Raw genomic sequence first — 13,926 nt, 5'->3', positions numbered from 1 at the left:
CATGGCGATAGCACAGGTGACCGAGTGGCGGCCTCATGATGATAGCACAGGTGACCGAGTGGCGGCCTCATGATGATAGCACAGGTGACCGAGTGGCGGCCTCATGGCTGATAGCACAGGTGACTGAGTGGCGGCCTCATGGCTGATAGCACAGGTGACTGAGTGGTGGCCTCATGGCCGATAGCACAGGTGACCGAGTGGCGGCCTCATGGCCGATAGCACAGGTGACCGAGTGGCGGCCTCATGGCTGATAGCACAGGTGACCGAGTGGCGGCCTCATGGCTGATAGCACAGGTGACCAGGTGGCGGCCTCATGGCTGATAGCACAGGTGACCAGGTGGCGGCCTCATGGTCGATAGCACAGGTGACCGAGTGGCGGCCTCATGGCTGATAGCACAGGTGACTGAGTGGCGGCCTCATGGCCGATAGCACAGGTGACCGAGTGGCGGCCTCATGGCTGTTAGCACAGGTGACCGAGTGGCGGCCTCATGGCTGTTAGCACAGGTGACTGAGTGGCGGCCTCATGGCCGATAGCACAGGTGACTGAGTGGCGGCCTCATGATGATAGCACAGGTGACCGAGTGGCGGCCTCATGGCTGATAGCACAGGTGACTGAGTGGCGGCCTCATGGCTGATAGCACAGGTGACTGAGTGGCAGCCTCATGGCTGATAGCACAGGTGACTGAGTGGCGGCCTCATGATGATAGCACAGGTGACCGAGTGGCGGCCTCATGATGATAGCACAGGTGACTGAGTGGCGGCCTCATGGCTGATAGCACAGGTGACTGAGTGGCGGCCTCATGGCTGATAGCACAGGTGACTGAGTGGCGGCCTCATGGCTGATAGCACAGGTGACTGAGTGGCGGCCTCATGGCTGATAGCACAGGTGACTGAGTGGCGGCCTCATGGCCGATAGCACAGGTGACCGAGTGGCGGCCTCATGGCCGATAGCACAGGTGACTGAGTGGCGGCCTCATGGCTGATAGCACAGGTGACTGAGTGGCGGCCTCATGGCTGATAGCACAGGTGACCGAGTGGCGGCCTCATGGCTGATACCACAGGTGACTGAGTGGCGGCCTCATGATGATAGCACAGGTGACTGAGTGGCGGCCTCATGGCTGATAGCACAGGTGACTGAGTGGCGGCCTCATGGCTGATAGCACAGGTGACTGAGTGGCGGCCTCATGGCTGATAGCACAGGTGACTGAGTGGCGGCCTCATGGCCGATAGCACAGGTGACTGAGTGGCGCGTCTCCTTCACACTGTTATAAGACAGAGGACATGCTATTGGATTTCCTGTCAGTCTAAACTACAAGGTGAAATCTAGTTGCTATGGGCAACAAGGTCACTTAGGCCTTTAGTCAAATTTGCTAAACTTTATTCATAAATCACACAAGAACACAGTTTCGAAGTGTAACCCTTTTTATTCATCCTGCTGTTGCCTAGTACACGTCTCTCCTGCCTGGACCGCACCAGCTGCCCCCAGTATTGTATTTCTGGTGACGAACTTCCAACACTACGAGTCTCGACAAGCCCAGGAACTCAGTGCCGCCCCCTCAGTCGCATCAAGCACAGACAGAGACCTGTGGGAAGTTTAGTGTCCGGACAGCACATGAGCCGCGGACACATTTCCTCACATAGCTGCCCCGGGTTCTCCAGTCAGGACTCGCTACCCACCCACGTGTCTCCCCGTTAACTTCCGCATTTTATGTCAGCCTCTAGCCACGCCCACAACGCCACGCCCACCCAGCTGACTCGCTGCGGCCACGCCCAGAAAGTGTGTTTGTTCTGTAGTGAGAGGACGGGAAGCGCGGAGGGAGCAGCGGAGTGCGCCCAGGTGAGTGTCCTGTGTGCGGGGCGTGTCCGCCGTGTACCGGGGTCCTGTGCTAGTGTCATGGACGTCAGTGTACTGTGGGCTCTCACTTCCAGCCCGAACTCTGGGCTAGCTCGGCTTCCTGTACAGCTGGACGTCTATTGTTTTCTGTTATCAGCCAGCCAGCAATGAGCTGGCTGGTCACGTGTTCAGTTCTGAGATCACCTACATACAGGTGTTCCCTATAGTGTGGCTCCTTATAGGATCCAAGCCTGTTCTCATAGAGGAAACTGTGGACCTAAAAGCCTAAATATGCTCACATGCTAGCCTAAAGGGCTTATCTGGCTCTAGGAGACCCCCATAAATCAGCACCCACTGGAAAAAAATGTACTCTGGTAAATAGTACAACTCCCATGTTTATGTTGTGGAGTGATGACATCATATGCCCCCTGTGGCCATGATGAGGTCATCACTGCACATCATTTGGCCCTGGTTGGCTGCCATGCACTTATTTCAAACTTTTTTTTTCTCCTTTGGGTGGGGGATCTTTTAATTTCTATTAGGATATATTTCTTGTGCTAGTATTCTGCATAGGCTGGTGGAGAGGGCAGCCTGCGTTCTGCATAGGCTGGTGGAGAGGGCAGCCTGCGTTCTGCATGGGCTGGTGGAGAGGGCAGCCTGCGTTCTGCATGGGCTGGTGGAGAGGGCAGCCTGCGTTCTGCATGGGCTGGTGGAGAGGGCAGCCTGCGTTCTGCATGGGCTGGTGGAGAGGGCAGCCTGCGTTCGGCATGGGCTGGTGGAGAGGGCAGCCTGCGTTCTGCATGGGCTGGTGGAGAGGGCAGCCTGCGTTCTGCATGGGCTGGTGGAGAGGGCAGCCTGCGTTCTGCATGGGCTGGTGGAGAGGGCAGCCTGCGTTCTGCATGGGCTGGTGGAGAGGGCAGCCTGCGTTCGGCATGGGCTGGTGGAGAGGGCAGCCTGCGTTCGGCATGGGCTGGTGGAGAGGGCAGCCTGCGTTCGGCATGGGCTGGTGGAGATCGGTGCCTCCTTGGGATGGGATCTCCGTTCTGATGATGGGTACTGTATATCGTAGTGGTGTACGTTACTTTGGAGCTATATGGCAGGGTCTCACCATACTGCTGCTGTGTCTGCATTTCACACTTGCTGCCTATATGGGCCACAGAGTTTTCAGCCTATTAGTAGTTAGTTCCCCAAAGACGAGCTTGTTATATGTTGCTGGTGGTTACATTACAGTGATGTGTCAGCTGCATCCTGCTCGCCCAATCCTCCTCTACATCCTGCCACTCGTCCTTTGTGTCTCTTCTGCTCTATTTCCTCTTAATGTATAAGTGTGTATACGGCACGGGCTGGGTGGTGATGAGGTTAAACCAAAGCTCGGAGTGGGAAGTAATAAAACTCTTCCCGCCATCCATCCCGAGAGCCTGTAATGCTGTATGGCAGCAGTGTATTGATTAGCACTTGTTTTTCTCGGATTACGAAGTGGACTAGCGCAGTCTCCTGATCAGTAGTCCTCTTATACCGTGTTATAGCCTGCCATTGGAGGGGAGATTATAGCACATACGGCATGTTTACCGTCATCGCTCGTGTACACCGCTGTACAAATAATTCCCTTTAAACATAAATCCTCTTTTCTTAGTTATTGCAGGAAGAAAAGCTGAGTGGCTACCATTATGGCCGTCATTACAGCCATCAGCTTTGCTAAGCAAATCTTTACTCATTTACCCAGCAAAACTAGAAATGCCTCATTCTGACATCCGTGACTTTCTCATATGTAAAAACATGGGCTGTTTCTTAGCAGTGTTTTGGATCTGAGTTTCATCAGTGTCCTTTTTTAACATCGTTGTTTCATCAGTGTTTTTTCACGTATGAAAAAATAAATGACATCTTCTCAATAGATTACAATGGAATATTGTACAGCACATGGATTACACGCTGATGCCATCCGTGTGCGGTCTATGATTTTCACGGACCCATAGAGTTGCTTGAGTAATTTTTATTCATGACATATATAAAAAAAAAAAAAACAGCCATGTGAACAGTTCCTTAGATCATGGGGGCAATTCATTAATACTGGCGATTCACTTACCCGGTCTTGGGGGCGTTTTGGAGCAGATGCTCATGGATCTTCATGAATCAGGCGAGGTGCATAGTAGCGTGCACCTCTTGTATGCGCCTCACTACAAAGCTTAATCAAGCCCCTGCTGGAGTAAGATTTGTCGGGCAGTGAACACCGCCACTCGTCATGAATGGGACAAGCGGGACCCCCTACTTCCCGTTCTGCCTCAGCTCTGCCTACATTGATGGAGTGAACATGCCAAGTGTCACATTTGTTTTGCACAAAATAATTCGATTTTTCGAAGCTTTTTTTTTTCTCCAGACATATGGCGAAAAAGCTTTGATGGATTGCCCCCTATGGGTTCTATCCTTGAAAATTATGGATAGGCCTTGTCAATGTCTTAAGTCTAAGGGTTTGTTCAGATGCTACAGGTTTTCTTTTTTTTTTTTTTGTAAAAAACTGCTGAAACGAAAATGCCCCATAGATTTGACCGCACCCTGACTACGAGGTGTGATGAAACACTTTCAGTAAATTATTTATCAGAAGCTGTCTGGGATTTTTGTAATCTGTATAGAAGCATATGGCTTCTGCTTTTCAGCAGCCTGTGACTTACCGTATGTTGGGCGCTTTATCGCTATGGGGATAGTTTTGATGTATAATGTAATATCAGAATTTCTGCGAAACTGAAGGCCAAACAGTCTGGTAGTAGAAGCCTTCAGCTTATGGGAAGTGCTGAAACTATTGTGTGTGTTGGCTTCACGATTGGGTTTTAGAAGCTTTCCACTTACATGAGTCAGCAACACTTTAGGTGGCCATACACATTGGGTAAATGTGGGCCAAGCTACACTACATGGGCAAAAGTATTGGGACACCTACACATTACACCCACAGGAGCGTTTGATATCCCATTTTATATCCATAGTTATTAATATCTGGAAATTTCACCCTTAGCTGATCTAATAGCTTCCATTCTTCTGCGAAGGCTTCCTCAAAGGTTTTCGAGAGCGTCTGTGGGAATTTTTTCCCATTCATCCAATTCTGAGGTCAGACACTGATGTTGGAGGAGACGTCCTGGGTCGCAATCTCCATTCTTGTTCATCCCAAAAGTGTTGGATGGGGTTGAGGTTAGGGCTCTGTGCGGTCAGCCAAGTTCTTCCACACCAAACTCGCTCCCCCAGCCATGCCTTTATGGACCTTACATTGAATTGGGGCACAGTAATGATAAAGCAGAAATGTTCCCACGTAGCTGGAAATGTACAATTGTCCAAAATGGCTTGGCGTTCTGAAGCATTAAAGGGATTGTCCGGTCTAAGAACAAGTCTGCAGTCACTGTACCGAATCATGACACAGCCCTTTAAGACTTCCTTTCAGGGCTCACTTACACGAATGTATAACACAGCCAAGTGCTATTTGATGTTTTAACGGATAGGACTTGGCCCAGTGTTATACTATTGGGCAGTGCAGAGCTACGATTTTTTTTTTCTCATGTCAATTCGGCATGAGAAAACAATCGCTGCGATCTGATGATTGGATCACGTGCACCCATACAAGTCTATGGGTGCGTGTGAAACATCGGACTGCAGTTGGATGTTATCCGAGTGCAATCTGATAGCAGTGGACACAGAGAATGGAGGAGATGAAAAAATGAAGTTCTCCATCTTTTCCGCACCTGTGATACGATTCTGTCATGCAAGAGAATCAGATCACACACAGGTGATACTAGGATTAAACTCTGACAGAGTTTGATCCAAGTGACATGACCATAATAGGCCCGATTCTCTCGCATGAGAGAATCAATGACCATGTGACCCCAGTATCGCTGACACTATGGGATCTATGGCCAATCCCTGAAAAAGACCGCCATAGCATTGTCTTTCCAACACCAAACTTTAAAGTTGGCTCAATTCCTGTCAGACAGGTAATGTTCTCCTGCCATTCCAAAATCCCAGTCCATTGTGAACACCCGGGGACTTCCATGGGCTTAATACTACTTAGACAACACAGGGTGAGGGTAAAACAGTGTGTCAATACTTTATTGTCCACTTTGTGGTTCAATAAACACACAGAACAGTCCCAGCTAATACCCAAGATGGAACAACATTACAGTCTCGCCCTGTCTGGGATAGAACAGCTGCGACTTTGGGTCTTCCGGGCCAACTACCTCAACCAGTGGCCCCCCACTTCTGGCAGGCCCCCCACAGAGAGAAGGTAGCAGCAAGCTTAGGAAGCTAGCAGTCCATTGAGGTACAAGGCCAGGAGACCCGAGGGTCCAGCCCTGGCCTCCCAGAGTTTCCATGGGGCCTGATGACCGGCTGGTCCCAATCTGGCTTCTCCGAATGTCTCCATGGGTTCCAGGCGACTGGAGAGCAGGGCTGTGGAGTCGGTAGGCCAAACCTCTGACTTCAACTCAGACTCCTCAATTTCCATGACTCCGACTCCCTCATACATGGCTCATGTTTAAGTGATAAATTTACTGTAGCACAGACTCATCTCAGCTAAAATTCTAGACCCCTAGATCAGGAATAGGACAGATATTTATAGGACATTTCATAACTTTCCCAAACTCTTATGAAAAAATATTCCCCACAAACTGCATTGAACTACTGTACCCAATTTATTATATATTTTAGGAGTTTGAGTCCGTCCATTTTATACCAACTCCACGACTCCGACTCCACAGCCCTGCTGGAGGGTCCCACCTGGCAACCCCAAACAACATATCCATTGAGCCATGTGACTTCATCGTCCCAACCTGGTCTCCCCAAATGTATCCATGTGCTCTCTGATGGTCAGTGGAGCAGATCCGTATCTTTCCAGTCAGGGCCATATACCCTTAGGCCGGAATCAATTAGAATCCAAATCTGTGTCTCTTTGGTTAAAGCCATGCTGCTGCACCCGCGCGGGCGCCGTTTTGCTAGGGGAAAAAGAAATTTGCCTGCAGCAATATGGCACCCGCACTTGCGCAGTAGTATTTTTCGGTTGCCGAGAGATGCTACTGTGCATGCGCGGCGCCATATTGCTACACCCAAATTCTTTTTCCAAAAACAAAATGGCGCATGCACAGTAGCATCTCTCAGCAATTGAGAGATGCTACTGCGCATGCGCTGGCCGCTGCGGCCATTTTGGGGGAATGTAAATTTCAATATGACGCACAAATTGCACAGTCAATATTTAAAATAGTAGTCAGGTCACTGAAAGAACAGTGACCTGTCAGAAGGCAGAGATAGGAATACATAATCAGAGCACGAGCATATCATTATGTCAGAAATTAACGATTGTAAAAGAACCACTGGACGGATTTCATCAACAAAGGTATCATTTTACTCAGTATAATGGCGTCCACTTGACAGTGTATGTGGTTTACTGAGCACAATCCTCCTGACAGATGCGCTTTAACCAGCCACAGAAATACACATACATTTACAAGTCAACACAAAGATAATAGTGTATTTCTCTTGGATTAACAAATCTAAACGTCTGGCTGATTAAGATTATAAGCTGTATCATCACAATCATATACCAAATATAAAAGCGTGACTTGCCACTCCCATAAAACATGCTTCCTCTGCTCCAGAGTCTGGTAGTGATGTGCTCTACACCACTCTATCCACATTGGCATTGGTGATGTAAGGCTTGTATGCAGATTGTCGGCCATCGAAAGTTACGCCATGAAGCTCCCGGCAGACAGTTTTTGTACTGATGGTAATACGAGGAGTTTGAACTTGGCAGTCAGCAGAGCTTTGCCAACTTTTATTCACTATGTGCCTCAGCACTCGGTGACCCTCCCCCGGCTCTGTAGCTTTGTGGTCTACCACATCATGGCTGAGATGCTGTAGATCCTAAACTCTTCCACTTTCTAATAATGCCACTCACAGTTGATGGTGGAATATTTAGATTGAATGAAATTTCACGAACGGACTTGTAACATTGGTGGACCATGCTCGAATTTGCTGAGCTCTTTAGATTGACCCATTCTTTCATAAATGTTAGTAAAGGCCGACTACATGGCAAGAGGGTTAATGTTACACACCTGTGACAATAGGGTTGAATGAAAAATCTGATTTCTGTGATTAAAGGAAATCTGTCAGCAAGTTTTTGGTATATAATCTGAAGACAGCATGAGCTAGGGGTTAAAACACAGAAGTCAACCATGTGTCACTTATCAAGCTTTGTGCTGTTGTTTACCCAAAGTGCAGGCTTTATCACTAGGACATAATCACTGACATGTCTGATGTGTACATGCTAGTCCGACACTCCTCCTCCTGTGATAAGCAGCTCAGGGTCTATAGACTATATACATACAGAGCCGGGTGTGGGCGGGGGCAGCTTTCTTAGCTCTGCTTCCTGCTAAATCTAAAAACTGTGTCAGAAAGGCTGCACCCAGTAAACTAAGTGATACAACGTTGGATACAGGGTCTCTCTACCTACATTATGCTCCTATAAGATGAGGTAGCAAAAACCTCCTGACATATTCTCTTTAAGAGGCATGTCCCAATACTTTCATCCATATAGTGTAACTAAAAGTTTTAGTGTAGCGATGTTGGAGGAGAGAAAAGGGGCTACATGACTACTGGTACCCGTGCATGATGTCTCATCCATATTATGGCCTCATGACCTGGACTAAAAGCATCATATATGGCTATGATAACGTTTGCCTGGGTCAGTAGGATTATAGTTGTGCTGGGGATTGCGCGTAAGAAAATATGGTTACAATACAGTCATGTGAACGTTCCCAGCAAGTGGCCGGTTGTGGCAAGTAGCATATGTACTACCTCATCTGCAAAACTGACGTGGAAGTCGCGGAGGCTCCTGGATACTTGCCCTATTTTACTCACTTAAAGGATTTTTTCAGATTTACATTTTTGTGCTCCTCAGGTTTGGACTGTGTAAAAATAAAAATCTGCTTTACTTTCCCTCTGTTGATTTAGCGCTGCCTTTTTGTTGTTGGTTTCAGTTAACAGGGCAGCAGGGATGATATCATTACAGCATGTGACCGCTGCAGCCAGTCACTTGTCTCAGCTGTCTTGTATATGATTGGCTGTAGCAGTCACATGCAGTAGTCCTTATTGTACAGTAGTAGTCCAAGTTGAACATAAAATACGCCTGTTAGTCACTATAGATCCCTTGCTAAATCCCTACCTTACCAGCAGAGGTTGTGACCCTAGGATTCATTCAGTTTGCTCCCCCATTCACCGAGGATTATCCCTCTGTCCCTGATTGACCCTCATTCAAATCAATATTGTTTAGTCATATACCCATATTTCAAATAATTGAATACTAGTGTAGGGCCATGTATCCAGGTACCATAGGGCAAACACGGTTCAACAGGTGGATTCTCCACAGATACTAAAGTAAAGCATGTGTCATCAGTGCAACAATTTACTCATCTAGATCGCATGTAGTTCCTCTACACCAGGGGTCCTCAAACTTTTTAAACAGGGGGCCAGTTCACGGTCCCTCAGACCATTGGAGGGCCGGAATATAGTTTTTAAAAAAAACTATGAACAAATTCCTATGCACACTGCACATATCTTATTTTGAAGTAAAAAAAAAAATACAGGAACAAATACAATATTTAAAATGAAGAACAAGTAAAGTTAAATCAACCGGTATTTCAATAGGTAGGTAACTGTACCCAATAGGCGGCATAGGTCCCCAATAGGCGGCATAGGTCCCCAATAGGCAGCATAGGTCCTCAATGGGCAGGTAAATGTTCCCAATAGGCAGGCTGTTTCCCCCTTATAATGCCATATGCAGGCTGTCCCCCCCCCCCCCCCATATAATGCCCCATGCAGCATGTCACCCCCCATATAATGCCCCATGCCGCATGCTGCATGTCACCCCCCCATATAATGCTGCATGTCACCCCCCCATATAATGCCCCGTGCAGCATGTCACCCCCCCCATATAATGCCCCATGCAGCATGTCCCCCCCCCCATATAATGCCCCATGCAGCATGTCACCTCCCCATATAATGCCCCATGCAGCATGTCACCTCCCCATATAATGCCCCATGCAGCATGTCGCCCCCCCCCCCACATAATGCCCCATGCGGCATGTCGCCCCCCCCACATAATGCCCCATGCGGCATGTCGCCCTTCTCCCCCACATAATGCCCCATGCAGCATGTCGCCCTTCTCCCCCACATAATGTCCCATGCGGCATGTCGCCCCCACCCACATAATGTCCCATGCAGCATGTCGCCCTTCTCCCCCACATAATGCCCCATGCAGCATGTCCCTTTCTCCCCCATATAATGACCTATGCCTCCATACATTAAAAAAAAAAAAATCCAATACTCACCTCACTTCTCACTTGCTGCCGCTGCTCTACTCTGGTCTGGACTCCAGCGTCGCGGCGGCGTTGTCCTGCTCTGCGCTGCCTGTGACGGCACTCGGGAGGGCGCGGTGTAAAGATGTCACCGCGCCCTCTGACCTGAGACGTCACAGGAAGCACAGAGCAGGAAGACAGCGGATCTGCGGAGGCACGGGGAGAGGTAAGTATCCGCCTGCCGGGGCCCTGAGCAAGCGGGGGAGAAGGGCGGGCGCTGACATCGCTCCCCTCTTCTCCGCCCATAGCCCGGCGGGCCGGATAAAAGTCCTCCGCGGGCCACAGTTTGAGGACCCCTGCTCTACACATTACCACTCCATCATTTGGTTCATTAGCAGGCTCTTAGACTAGTTGGCATCAATTCATGACGTCCTCTATGAAGATAGCTAGGTGTCTGGGGATGTCCTGTTTGCTCTCCAATCCGTAAAAAAGGGTCAAAGTTGCCTCCTAAATTGCTAAGAGTGATTGCTCTAAGACATTGAAACTGCGTTACTGCAATGGGAAAATAAGAACACATTACAAAATGTACATATTAAATATTTCAATTTTTTTTCTGTAATATTAATATGAAAAATTACAGTAAAGGAAAGCTCTTAGCACATAAATTGGCCAATATATTGTTGTTTTTTTACTTCTTCCAGCACTGTAGTGGCGCTTTAAGTGTAAGCCACCTGCCCCCGTCATATACCCACCTGGTGTCTTCCCCAGTTTTCAGCACCACTCCGGTCCTACAGCGCCATCTTGTGAGCGCTGCCTCTGACAGCCGGAAGGCAGAAGGTCCCGTCACAAGCTTTCAATACAAGTCTACGAGAGGCAGAACGAGGTTCATAGACTTGTATTGAAAAGTGACCTCCAGGCAGCTCCATGAAGCACTGGAGCTGCGAGCAGGTCACTTTTCACAGGGGATGGACCAGAGTGGCGCGGAAACCGATGAAGGAGGTGGAAGATGAGTATATGACAGGGGACTTACATTTAAACAGTGGTGCTTTAATAAGCAGTAAATTCCAAAAGTGCTTGCTTTTACAAGTACTTTCCAACCATATCCATATATGAAGATGAATATAACCCTTTAATACCAAAAACACAAGATATTTGTGACATTTTACACAGCAGGCAGTGGCAGAAATGGTGGGCAATAGTTGCCGAACACTGCTGAGGTGGGTGGGCGAAGGTGGATTGAAAACCACTGCTGTTGACTTGAATGCATTCAGTAGTTGTCTACTCTACCATCCAAGGACCAATAATATGGTATACCAAAAAAAAAAAAAAAGTTTTTCAGCCCCAATCCATCAATTGCATTTTTTCTTTACGGAATTTTTTAAGTGACTTTTCTTTTTTTCTTTTGTCTTGTGTATTCATTGACTATTTTTTTTTGCACCAAATTCTTTGAGAGGTGTATTGATGATTTTTACACAAATCTAAGATGTTCTTTTTTTCTTGTCTTTATCTTTTTAGAGCAAAAAGTCGCATGATCTTTTTAAAATGTCACATATTAGTCTTGAACTGCACAAAAAAAAAATTAGGCAGATTTTGTACTTTACTAGGGTACTAGAGCACAATTGCGCAAAAAATGTCACATTTCAAAAAGTTGCAAATGAGGAATTAGGCTAAAACATCTAGATAAGGAAACCCACGTCCGCACTGTTGAACCCATGTTATGCTTTTTTTTCCCCCATATACTCAGTTTGTGTGATAAAACCTGTAATTTCAGTAGCTCTATTACATATAATTTTCCATTAACTCTGACAGTATATGTTGCCTGGATTGGCATGTCTTTCTCTGCGTGTGCGGATAGGGAGAGACCTGTCACTCCAGGAGAGCAGGCAGGGAGAAACCCCTGGGGACCTGGCTATCCAACTAGTCTACTGTGCAGCTAGATCCCCCACGGCTTTCAAAGTATGGCTTTTTCTGAAATGCCGCGGAGTTTAGGTCAAACGTGCCTGTATGAGATCCTACAGCTAGTGCCTGATACATGCTGCTTGATGTGTGGGCAGCATGCATCAGCTGTCGGGTTCACTTTTAAGATATGGATCCACAGAGTCAGTCAGTCCATCCAAGCCAAGTGTGGTGGCTACAACAACAACAACAAGTAAACAGCAGTGAGCAAGTGCTAAGGAATATGTGTGTATGTACAAAACTTTCTTGGCGCAAATATTGATCATTTGAGAAGGCCATCTGCCAATGACAAGGCTTGATCTTTAGATGGGACCTTGCACTAACCTAACACTAACTTGATTTTCTTAGACTTAACAAATCTGTCATTAATACATCTATTACTAGTTCAATGTCCACCTATTACTATTTTATATTATCCTTATTATTGTTACCCTAATGGCGTTAGGCTGGGTCCACACTACCGTTTGTGCACACTGTCTGGTGCATACACTCAGGAGGTATGTGCTCGACAGTGGGCGTGATGGATATATTCATCCACCATAGGGACCCATTGTAAAGAAACGTGTATATCATGCTATACGTTTCTTTGTTCAACCCCTGGCAAAAATTATGGAATCACCAGGCTCGGAGGATGTTCATTCAGTTGTTTAATGTTGTTGAAAAAAAGCAGATCACAGACATGGCAGAAAACTAAAGTCATTTCAAATGGCAACTTTAGGGCTTTAAGAAACACTAAAAGAAATCAAGATAAAAAATGTGGAATCATGAAAAACACAAAAGAACACTCCAATACATCACTAGTATTTTGTTGCACCACCTCTGGCTTTAATAACAGCTTGCAGTCTCTGAGGCATGGACTTAATGAGTGACATACAGTACTCTTCATCAATCTGGCTCCAACTTTCTCTGATTGCTGTTGCCAGAACAGCTTTGCAGGTTGCAGCCTTGTCATGGAGCATTTTCTTCAACTTCCACCAAAGATTTTCAATTGGATTGAGATCCGTAATATTTGCAGGCCCTGACATTGACCTTGTGTATCTTCTTTCAAGGAATGTTTTCACAGTTTTTGCTCTATGGCAAGATACATTATCGTCTTGAAAAATGATGTCATCATCCCCAAACATCCTTTTAATTGATAGGATAAGAAAACTGTCCAAAATATCAATGTAAACTTAGGCGTTTATTGAAGATGTAATGACAGCCATCTCCCCTGTGCCTTTACCTGACATGCAGCCCCATATCCTCAATGTCTGTGGAAATTTGCATGTTCTCTTCATGCAGTCATCTTCATAAATCTCATTGGAACGGCACCAAACAAAAGTTCCAGCATCATCACCTTGCCCAATGCAGATTCGCGATTCATCACTGAATATGAATTTCATACAGTCATCCAGTTTCCTCCCATTCGTTCCTCATTTGTTTTGTTGTGCATTTCCTGTTTTGGAGACATATTGCTCTAAGTTTCCAGTCTTGACGCTTTGATGTCTTCCTTGGTCTACCAGTATGTTTGCCTTTAACAACCTTCCCATGTTGTTTGTATTTGGTCCAGATTTTAGACACAGCTGACTGTGAACAACTAACATCTTTTGCCACATTGCTTGATGATTTACCTTCTTTTAAGAGTTTGATAATCCTCTCCTTTGTTTCAATTGACATCTCTCGTGTTGCAGCCATGATTCATGTCAGTCCACTTGGTGCAACAGCTCTCCAAGGTGTGATCACTCCTTTTTAGATGCAGACTAACGAGCAGATCTAATTTGATGCAGGTGTTAGTTTTGGAAATGAAAATTTACAGGGTGATTCCATAATTTT

The 13,926-nt window shown here is 46.8% G+C and overlaps 1 protein-coding gene across 1 annotated transcript in view; it reads left to right on the top strand.

Moving 5' to 3' along the window:
* The first annotated feature begins 1,712 nt into the window (after positions 1–1,712).
* Positions 1,713–13,926, top strand: part of RHBDF2 (rhomboid 5 homolog 2) — a 100,954-nt gene continuing 88,740 nt past the window's right edge. The window contains exon 1 of the mRNA XM_073683958.1: positions 1,713–1,837. The gene's annotated coding sequence lies outside the window, so the exon portion shown is untranslated. The remainder of the gene's footprint in view (positions 1,838–13,926) is intronic.

This window comes from Phyllobates terribilis, unplaced genomic scaffold (assembly GCF_046119375.1).
Source record: "Phyllobates terribilis strain yellow unplaced genomic scaffold, ASM4611937v1 Scaffold_5__5_contigs__length_657084704, whole genome shotgun sequence".
Classification (NCBI taxonomy): domain Eukaryota; kingdom Metazoa; phylum Chordata; class Amphibia; order Anura; family Dendrobatidae; genus Phyllobates; species Phyllobates terribilis.
This window is presented reverse-complemented; position numbering and strand designations above follow the sequence as displayed.